We start from the raw sequence: 12,419 nt of genomic DNA, 5'->3' as shown, positions 1-12,419 counted from the left end.
ACATGCACCAAACCAGCACATATGCCAAACCAACACATGTGCCAAACCAACACAACCGCCAATCCAACACATCCACCAAACTAACACATGTGCCAAACCAAAACATCCGCCAAACCATCATCAAACAAATGCATCCCCCAAAACCAACACATGCGCCAAACTAGCATATCCACCAAACGAACACATGCGCGAAACCAACACACCCGCAAAACCAACACATCTGCCACACCAACACATCCGCCAAACCAAGACATCCGCGAAAACAACTAATGCGCCAAACCAACACATGCACCAAACCAACATATGCGCCAAACCAAAACACATGCACCAAACCTACACATGCACCAAACCAACACATGCGCCAAACCAACACATCCCTCCAAACTATCATATCTGTCAAACCAATCCATACTGCAAAGCAACACATGCGCCAAACTCGCATATCCACAAAACTAACACATGCGCCAAACCAACACACCCGCCAAACCAACACATCCGCCAAACCAACACATCCGCCAAACCAACACATCCTCCAAACCAACACATGCGCCAAACCAACCCATGCACCAAACCAAAACACCCGCCAAACCAACACATCCACCAAACCAACACATTCGCCAAACCAATACCTCCGCAAAACCAAAACATCCGCCAAACCAACACATGCGCCAAACCAACACATTCGCCAAAGCAACATATCCGCCAAACCAATGCATGTGCCAAACCAACACACCCGCCAAACCAACACATCCGCCAAACCAACACATCCTCCAAACCAACACATCCACCAAACCAACACACCCGACAAGCCAACACGTGCGCCAAACCAACACATCCGCCAAACCAACACATCTGCCAAGCCAACACATCCGCCAAAATAACACATCGCCTAAACCAATACATCCACCAAACCAACACATCCGTCAAACCAATGCATGCACCAAACAAATAAATTCGCCATACCAACAGATGCGCCAAACCAAACATGCACCAAACCAACACATGTGCCAAACCAACACATGTGCCAAACCAACACATCCGTCAAACCAACACATATGTCAAACCAACACATGCGCCAAACCAACACACCCGCTAAACCAACACATCCACCAAACTAACACATGTGCCAAACCAACACATCCGCCAAACCATCATCAAACAAATGCATCCCCCAAAACCAACACATGCACCAAACTAGCATATCCGCCAAACTAACACATGCGCGAAACCAACACCCGCCAAACCAACACATCTGCCACACCAACACATCCGCCAAACCAAGCCATCCGCGAAAACAACGAATGCGCCAAACCAACACATGCACATGCACCAAACCAACATATGCGCCAAACCAACACATGCACCAAGCCTACACATGCACCAAACCAACACATGTGCCAAACCAACACATCCGCCAAACCATCATATCTGTCAAACAATTGCATCCTCCAAACCAACACATCCGCCAAACCAACATATCTGCCAAACCAACACATCCGCAAAACCAACACATCCGTGAAACCAACACATGCGCCAAACCAACACATGCGCCAAACCAACACATCCGCCAAACCAACACATGCGCCAAACCAACACATCCGCCAAACCAACACATCCGCAAAACCAACACATCTGTCAAACCAACACATCCGCCAAACGAACACATGCGCCAATCAAACACACCCGCCAAACCAACACATCTGCCAAACGAACACATCCGCCAAACCAACACATCCGCCAAACCAACACATCTGCGAAAACAACTAATGCGCCAAATCAACACATGCATGAAAACAACTAATGCGCCAAACCAACACATGCGCCAAACCATCATATCAGTCAAACAATTGCATCCTCCAAACCAACACATCCGCCAAACCAACATATCTGCCAAACCAACACATCCGCAAAACCAACACATCCGTGAAACCAACACATGCGCCAAGCCAACACATGCGCCAAACCAACACATCCGCCAAACCAACACATCCGCCAAACCAACACATCCGCCAAACCAACACATCCGCCAAACCAACACATCCGCAAAACCAACACATCTGTCAAACCAACACATCCGCCAAACGAACACATGCGCCAATCAAACACACCCGCCAAACCAACACATCTGCCAAACGAACACATCCGCCAAACCAACACATCCGCCAAACCAACACATCTGCGAAAACAACTAATGCGCCAAATCAACACATGCACGAAAACAACTAATGCGCCAAACCAACACATGCGCCAAACCAACACATGCACCAAACCAACACATATGCCAAACCAAGACATGCGCCAAACCAAGACATGCGCCAAACCAACACATGCGCCAAATCAACCCATGCGCCAAACCAACCCATGTGCCAAACCAACACATGCGCCAAACCAACACAACCGCCAAACCAACACAACCGCCAAATCAACACATCCACCAAACCAACACATCCGCCAAACCAACACATCCGCCAAACCAACACATCCGCCAAACCAACACATCCGCCAAACCAACACATCCGCCAAACCAACACATCCGCCAAACCAACACATCTGCCAAACCAACACATCTGCCAATCCAACACATCCGCCAAACCAACCATCCGCCAAACGAGCACATCGTATAAACCAACACATGCGACAAACCAACACATGGGCCAATCCAACACATGCGCCAAACCAACACATTCGCCAAACCAACACATCCACCAAACCAACACATGTGCCAAACCAACACACCCGACAAACCAACACCTGCGCCATACCAACACATCCACCAAACCAACACATCCGCCAAACCAACACATCCGCCAAACCAACACATCCGCCAAACCAACACATCCGCCAAACCAACACATTCGCCAAACCAACACATCCGCCAAACCAACACATCCGCCAAACCAACACATCCGCCAAACCAACACATCTGCCAAACCAATGCATGCACAAAACAAACAAATCCACCAAACCAACAAGTTCGCCAAACCAACACGTCTGCCAAACCAAAATATCGCAAAACCATCATATCCACCAAACTAACACATCTGCCAAACCAAAACATCCGCCAAACCATCATCAAACAAATGCATCCCCCAAAACCAACACATGCGCCAAACTAACACATGCGCGAAACCAACACACCCGCCAAACCAACACATCTGCCAAACCAACACATCCGCCAAACCAACACATCCGCCAAAATAACACATCGGCTAAACAAATACATCCACCAAACCAACACATGCACCAAACAAACACATCCCCCAAACCAATGCATGCACAAAACAAACAAATCCACCAAACCAACACGTTCGCCAAACCAACACGTCCGCCAAAGCAAAATATCGCAAAACCATCATATCCACCAAACTAACACATCTGCCAAACCAACACACCTGCCAAACCAACACATATGCCAAACCAACACATGCGCCAAACCAAACATGCACCAAACCAACACATATGCCAAACCAACACATGTGCCAAACCAACACAACCGCCAATCCAACACATCCACCAAACTAACACATGTGCCAAACCAAAACAGCCGCCAAACCATCATCAAACAAATGCATCCACCAAAACCAACACATGCGCCAAACTAGCATATCCGCCAAACGAACACATGCGCGAAACCAACACACCCGCCAAACCAACACATCTGCCACACCAACACATCCGCCAAACCAAGACATCCGCTAAAACAACTAATGCGCCAAACCAACACATGCACCAAACCAACATATGCACCAAACCAAAACACATGCACCAAACCTACACATGCACCAAACGAACACATGCGCCAAACCAACACATCCCGCCAAACCATCATATCTGTCAAACCAATCCATACTGCAAAGCAACACATGCGCCAAACTCGCATATCCACAAAACTAACACATGCACCAAACCAACACACCCGCCAAACCAACACATCCGCCAAACCAACCCATGAGCCAAACCAACACATGTGCCAAACCAACACATGCGCCAAACCAACCCATGTGCCAAACCAACCCATGAGCCAAACCAACACATGCGCCAAATCAACACAATCGCCAAACCAACACATTCGCCAAACCAACACATTCGCCAAACCAACACACCCGCCAAACCAACACATCCGCCAAACCAACACATCCGCTAAAACAACTAATGCGCCAAATCAACACAATCGCCAAACCAACACATTCGCCAAACCAACACATTCGCCAAACCAACACATCCGCCAAACCAACACATCCGCTAAAACATCTAAGGCGCCAAACCAACACATGTGCCAAACCAACCCATGCGCCAAACCAACCCATGAGCCAAACCAACACTTGCGCCATACCAACACACCTGCCAAACCAATACATCCAACAAACTAACACATGTGGCAAAACCAACACACCCGCCAAACCATCATATCTGTTTAAAAAAATGCATCCCCCAAACCAACACATGCGTCAAACTAGCATATCCGCCAAACTAACACATGCGCCAAACCAACACACCCGCCAAACCAACACATCTGCCACACCAGCACATCTGCCAAACCAACACATTCGCGAAAACAACTAATGCGCCAAACCAACACAGGCGCCAAACCAACATATGCGCCAAACCAACATATGCCCCAAACCAACACATGCACCAAACCACCACATGTGCCAAACCAACAAATGCACCAAACCAACACATGCGCCAAACCAACACATGCACCAAACCAACACATGTGCCAAACCAACACATGCGCCAAACCAACACATGTGCCAAACCAACCCATGCGCCAAACCAACCCATGAGCCAAACCAACACATCCGCCATTCCAACACATATGCTAAAACAACTAATTCACCAAACCAACACATGCGCCAAACCAACATATGCGCCAAACCAACACGTGCGCCAAACCAACACATGCGCCAAAACAACACATGCGCCAAACCAACCCATGCGCCAAACCAACCCATGAGCCAAACCAACACATGTGCCAAACCAACACATGCGCCAAACCAACCCATGTGCCAAACCAACCCATGAGCCAAACCAACACATGCGCCAAATCAACACAATCGCCAAACCAACACATCCGCCAAACCAACACATCCGCTAAAACAACTAATGCGCCAAGCCAACACATCCGCCAAACCAACACATGCGCCAAACCAACACATCCGCCAAACCAACACATCCGCCAAACCAACACATCCGCCAAACCAACACATCCGCCAAACCAACACATGCACCAAACAAACACATCCGTCAAACCAATGAATGCACAAAACAAACAAACCCGCCAAACCAACACGTTCGCCAAACCAACACGTCCGCCAAACCAAAATATCGCAAAACCATCATATCCACCAAACTAACACATCTACCAAACCAACACACCTGCCAAACCAACACATATGCCAAACCAACACATGCGCCAAACCAAACATGCACCAAACCAACACATATGCCAAACGAACACATGCGCCAAACCAACACAACCGCCAATCCAACACATCCACCAAACTAACACATGTGCCAAACCAAAACATCCGCCAAACCATCATCAAACAAATGCATCCCCCAAAACCAACACATGCGCGAAACCAACACACCCGCCAAACCAACACATCTGCCACACCAACACATCCGCCAAACCAAGACCCGCTAAAACAACTAATGCACCAAACCAACACATGCACCAAACCAACATATGCGCCAAACCAAAACACATGCAACAAACCTACACATGCACCAAACCAACACATGTGCCAAACCAACACATCCGCCAAACCATCATATCTGTCAAACAAATGCATCCTCCAAACCAACACATGCGCCAAACCAACCCATGCGCCAAACCAAAACACCCGCCAAACCAACACATCCGCCAAACTAAAACATCAGCCAAACCAATACCTCCGCAAAACCAAAACATCCGGCAAACCAACACATGCGACAAACCAACACATTCGCCAAAGCAACATATCCGCCAAACCAATGCATGTGCCAAACCAACACATCCTCCAAACCAACACATCCACCAAACCAACACACCCGACAAGCCAACACGTGCGCCAAACCAACACATCCGCCAAACCAACACATCCGCCAAACCAACACATCCGCCAAGCCAACACATCGCCTAAAACCAATACATCTACCAAACAAACACATCCGTCAAACCAATGCATGCACCAAACAAATAAATTCGCCAAACCAACACATTCGCCAAACCAACAGATGCGCCAAACCAAACATGCACCAAACCAACACATTTGCCAAACCAACACATGTGCCAAACCAACACATCCGTCAAACCAACACATACGCCAAACCAACACATGCGCCAAACCAACACACCCGCTAAACCAACACATCCACCAAACTAATACATGTGCCAAACCAACACATCCGCCAAACCATCATCAAACAAATGCATCCCCCAAAACCAACACATGCGCCAAACTAGCATATCCGCCAAACTAACACATGCGCGAAACCAACACCCGCCAAACCAACACATCTGCCACACCAACACATCCGCCAAACCAAGCCATCCGCTAAAACAACGAATGCGCCAAACCAACATATGCGCCAAACCAACACATGCACCAAACCTACACATGCACCAAACCTACACATGCACCAAACCAACACATGTGCCAAACCAACACATCCGCCAAACCATCATATCTGTCAAACAAATGCATCCTCCAAACCAACACATCTGCCAAACCAACATATCTGCCAAAGCAACATATCTGCCAAAGCAACCCATCCGCAAAACCAACACATCCGTGAAACCAACACATGCGCCAAACCAACACATGCGCCAAACCAACACATCCGCCAAACCAACACATCCGCCAAACCAACACATCCGCAAAACCAACACATCTGTCAAACCAACACATCCACCAAACGAACACATGCGCCAATCAAACACACCCGCCAAACCAACACATCCGCCAAACCAACACATCCGCCAAACCAACACATCCGCCAAACCAACACATCTGCGAAAACAACTCATGCGCCAAATCAAAACATGCACGAAAACAACTAATGCGCCAAACCAACACATGTGCCAAACCAACACATCCGTCAAACCAACACATACGCCAAACCAACACATGCGCCAAACCAACACACCCGCTAAACCAACACATCCGCCAAACCAACACATCCGCAAAACCAAGACATCTGTCAAACCAACACATCCACCAAACGAACACATGCGCCAATCAAACACACCCGCCAAACCAACACATCTGCCAAACGAACACATCCGCCAAACAAACACATCCGCCAAACCAACACATCTGCGAAAACAACTAATGCGCCAAATCAAAACATGCACGAAAACAACTAATGCGCCAAACCAACACATGTGCCAAACCAACACCTCTGTCAAACCAACACATACGCCAAACCAACACATGCGCCAAATCAACACACCCGCTAAACCAACACATCCACCAAACTAATACATGTGCCAAACCAACACATCCGCCAAACCATCATCAAACAAATGCATCCCCCAAAACCAACACATGCGCCAAACTAGCATATCCGCCAAACTAACACATGCGCGAAACCAACACCCGCCAAACCAACACATCTGCCACACCAACACATCCGCCAAACCAAGCCATCCGCTAAAACAACGAATGCGCCAAACCAACACATGCACCAAACCAACATATGCGCCAAACCAACACATGCACCAAACCTACACATGCACCAAACCTACACATGCACCAAACCAACACATGTGCCAAACCAACACATCTGCCAAACCATCATATCTGTCAAACAAATGCATCCTCCAAACCAACACATCCGCCAAACCAACATATCTGCCAAAGCAACACATCCGCAAAACCAACACATCCGTGAAACCAACACATATGCCAAACCAAGACATGCGCCAAACCAACACATCCACCAAACCAACACATCCGCCAAACCAACACATCTGCCAAACCAACACATCCGCCAAACCAACACATCCGCCAAACCAACACATCCGCCAAACCAACACATCCGCCAAACCAACACATCCGCCAAACCAACACATCCGCCAAACCAACACATCCGCCAAACCAACACATCCGCCAAACCAACACATCCACCCAACACATCCGCCAAACCAACCATCCGCCAAATGAGCACATCGTATAAACCAACACATGCGACAAACCAACACATGCACCAATCCAACACATGCGCCAAACCAACACATTCGCCAAACCAACACATCCACCAAACCAACACATGTGCCAAACCAACACACCCGACAAACCAACACCTGCGCCATACCAACACATCCGCCAAACCAACACATCCGCCAAACCAACACATCCGCCAAACCAACACATCCGCCAAACCAACACATCCGCCAAACCAACACATCCGCCAAACCAACACATCCGCCAAACCAACACATCCGCCAAACCAGTACATCCGCCAAACCAACACATCCGCCAAACCAACACAACCGCCAAACCAACACATCCGCCAAACCAAAACATCCGCCAAACCATCATCAAACAAATGCATCCCCCAAAACCAACACATGCGCCAAACTAGCATATCCGCCAAACTAACACATGCGCGAAACCAACACACCCGCCAAACCAACACATCTGCCAAACCAACACATCCGCCAAACCAACACATCCACCAAAATAACACATCGGCTAAACAAATACATCCACCAAACCAACACATGCACCAAACAACCACATCCGCCAAACCAATGCATGCACAAAACAAACAAATCCACCAAACCAACACGTTCGCCAAACCAACACGTCCGCCAAACCAAAATATCGCAAAACCATCATATCCACCAAACTAACACATCTGCCAAACCAACACACCTGCCAAACCAACACATATGCCAAACCAACACATGCGCCAAACCAAACATGCACCAAACCAGCACATATGCCAAACCAACACATGTGCCAAACCAACACAACCGCCAATCCAACACATCCACCAAAGTAACACATGTGCCAAACCAAAACATCCGCCAAACCATCATCAAACAAATGCATCCCCCAAAACCAACACATGCGCCAAACTAGCATATCCGCCAAACGAACACATGCGCGAAACCAACACACCCGCAAAACCAACACATCTGCCACACCAACACATCCGCCAAATCAAGACATCCGCGAAAACAACTAATGCGCCAAACCAACACATGCACCAAACCAACATATGCGCCAAACCAAAACACATGCACCAAACCTACACATGCACCAAACCAACACATGCGCCAAGCCAACACATCCCGCCAAACCATCATATCTGTCAAACCAATCCATACTGCAAAGCAACACATGCGCCAAACTCGCATATCCACAAAACTAACACATGCGCCAAACCAACACACCCGCCAAACCAACACATCCGCCAAACCAACACATCCGCCAAACCAACACATCCGCCAAACCAACACATGGGCCAAACCAACACATGTGCCAAAGCAACCCATGCGCCAAACCAACCCATGAGCCAAACCAACACTTGCGCCAAACCAACACACCTGCCAAACCAACACATCCAACAAACTAACACATGTGCCAAACCAACACACCCGCCAAACCATCATATCTGTTAAAAAAAAAATGCATCCCCCAAACCAACACATGCGTCAAACTAGCATATCCGCCAAACTAACACATGCGCCAAACCAACACACCCGCCAAACCAACACATCTGCCACACCAACACATCTGCCAAACCAACACATTCACAAAAACAACTAATGCGCCAAACCAACACATGCGCCAAACCAACATATGCGCCAAACCAACATATGCCCCAAACCAACACATGCACCAAACCACCACATGTGCCAAACCAACAAATGCACCAAACCAACACATGCGCCAAACCAACACATGCACCAAACCAACACATGTGCCAAACCAACACATGCGCCAAACCAACACATGCGCCAAACCAACCCATGCGCCAAACCAACCCATGAGCCAAACCAACACATCCGCCATTCCAACACATACGCTAAAACAACTAATTCACCAAACCAACACATGCGCCGAACCAACATATGCGCCAAACCAACACGTGCGCCAAACCAACACGTGCGCCAAACCAACACATGCGCCAAAACAACACATGCGCCAAACCAACCCATGCGCCAAACCAACCCATGTGCCAAACCAACCCATGAGCCAAACCAACACATGCGCCATATCAACACAATCGCCAAACCAACACATTCGCCAAACCAACACATCCGCCATTCCAACACATACGCTAAAACAACTAATTCACCAAACCAACATATGCGCCAAACCAGCACACGGGCCAAACCAACACATGCGCCAAACAAACACATGCGCCAAACCAACACATGCGCCAAACCAACACATGCGCCAAAGCAACACATGCGCCAAACCAACACATGCGCCAAACCAACACAAGCGCCAAACCAACACATCTGCCAAACCAATACATCCGCCAAACCAAACCAAACCAACACAAGCGCAAAACCAACACATGCGCCAAACCAACACAAGCGCCAAACCAACACATCTGCCAAACCAATACATCCGCCAAACCAAACCAAACCAACACATGCGCGAAACCAACACATGCGCCAAACCAACACATGTGCCAAACCAACACATGCGCCAAACCAACACAAACCAACACATGCGCCAAACCAACACATGCGCCAAACCAACACATGCGCCAAACCAACACATCTGCCAAACCAATACATCCGCCAAACCAAACCAAACCAACACATGCGCCAAACCAACACATGCGCCAAACCAATACATCCGCCAAACCAACACAAACCAACACGTGCGCCAAACCAACATACGCGCCAAACCAACACAAACCAACACATTCGCCAAACCAACACATGCACCAAACCAACACAAACCAACACATGCGCCAAACCAACACACGCGCCAAACCAACACAAACCAACACATCCGCCAAACCAACACATGCGCCAAACCAACACACGCGCCAAACCAACACACGCGCCAAACCAACACATGCGCCAAACCAACACACACCAAACCAACACACGCGCCAAACCAACACAACCGCCAAACCAACACAACCGCCAAATCAACACATCCGCCAAGCCAACACATCGCCTAAAACCAATACATCTACCAAACAAACACATCCGTCAAACCAATGCATGCACCAAACAAATAAATTCGCCAAACCAACACATGCGCCAAATCAACCCATGCGCCAAACCAACCCATGTGCCAAACCAACACATGCGCCAAACCAACACAACCGCCAAACCAACACAACCGCCAAATCAACACATCCACCAAACCAACACATCCGCCAAACCAACACATCCGCCAAACCAACACATCCGCCAAACCAACACATCCGCCAAACCAACACATCCGCCAAACCAACACATCCGCCAAACCAACACATCCGCCAAACCAACACATCCGCCAAACCAACACATCCGCCAAACCAACACATCTGCCAATCCAACACATCCGCCAAACCAACCATCCGCCAAACGAGCACATCGTATAAACCAACACATGCGACAAACCAACACATGGGCCAATCCAACACATGCGCCAAACCAACACATTCGCCAAACCAACACATCCACCAAACCAACACATGTGCCAAACCAACACACCCGACAAACCAACACCTGCGCCATACCAACACATCCACCAAACCAACACATCCGCCAAACCAACACATCCGCCAAACCAACACATCCGCCAAACCAACACATCCGCCAAACCAACACATTCGCCAAACCAACACATCCGCCAAACCAACACATCCGCCAAACCAACACATCCGCCAAACCAACACATCTGCCAAACCAATGCATGCACAAAACAAACAAATCCACCAAACCAACAAGTTCGCCAAACCAACACGTCTGCCAAACCAAAATATCGCAAAACCATCATATCCACCAAACTAACACATCTGCCAAACCAAAACATCCGCCAAACCATCATCAAACAAATGCATCCCCCAAAACCAACACATGCGCCAAACTAACACATGCGCGAAACCAACACACCCGCCAAACCAACACATCTGCCAAACCAACACATCCGCCAAACCAACACATCCGCCAAAATAACACATCGGCTAAACAAATACATCCACCAAACCAACACATGCACCAAACAAACACATCCCCCAAACCAATGCATGCACAAAACAAACAAATCCACCAAACCAACACGTTCGCCAAACCAACACGTCCGCCAAAGCAAAATATCGCAAAACCATCATATCCACCAAACTAACACATCTGCCAAACCAACACACCTGCCAAACCAACACATATGCCAAACCAACACATGCGCCAAACCAAACATGCACCAAACCAACACATATGCCAAACCAACACATGTGCCAAACCAACA

Source organism: Myxine glutinosa, chromosome 11 (genome assembly GCF_964187855.1).
Source record: "Myxine glutinosa chromosome 11, kmMyxGlut1.1, whole genome shotgun sequence".
NCBI lineage: Eukaryota > Metazoa > Chordata > Myxini > Myxiniformes > Myxinidae > Myxine > Myxine glutinosa.
This window is presented reverse-complemented; position numbering follows the sequence as displayed.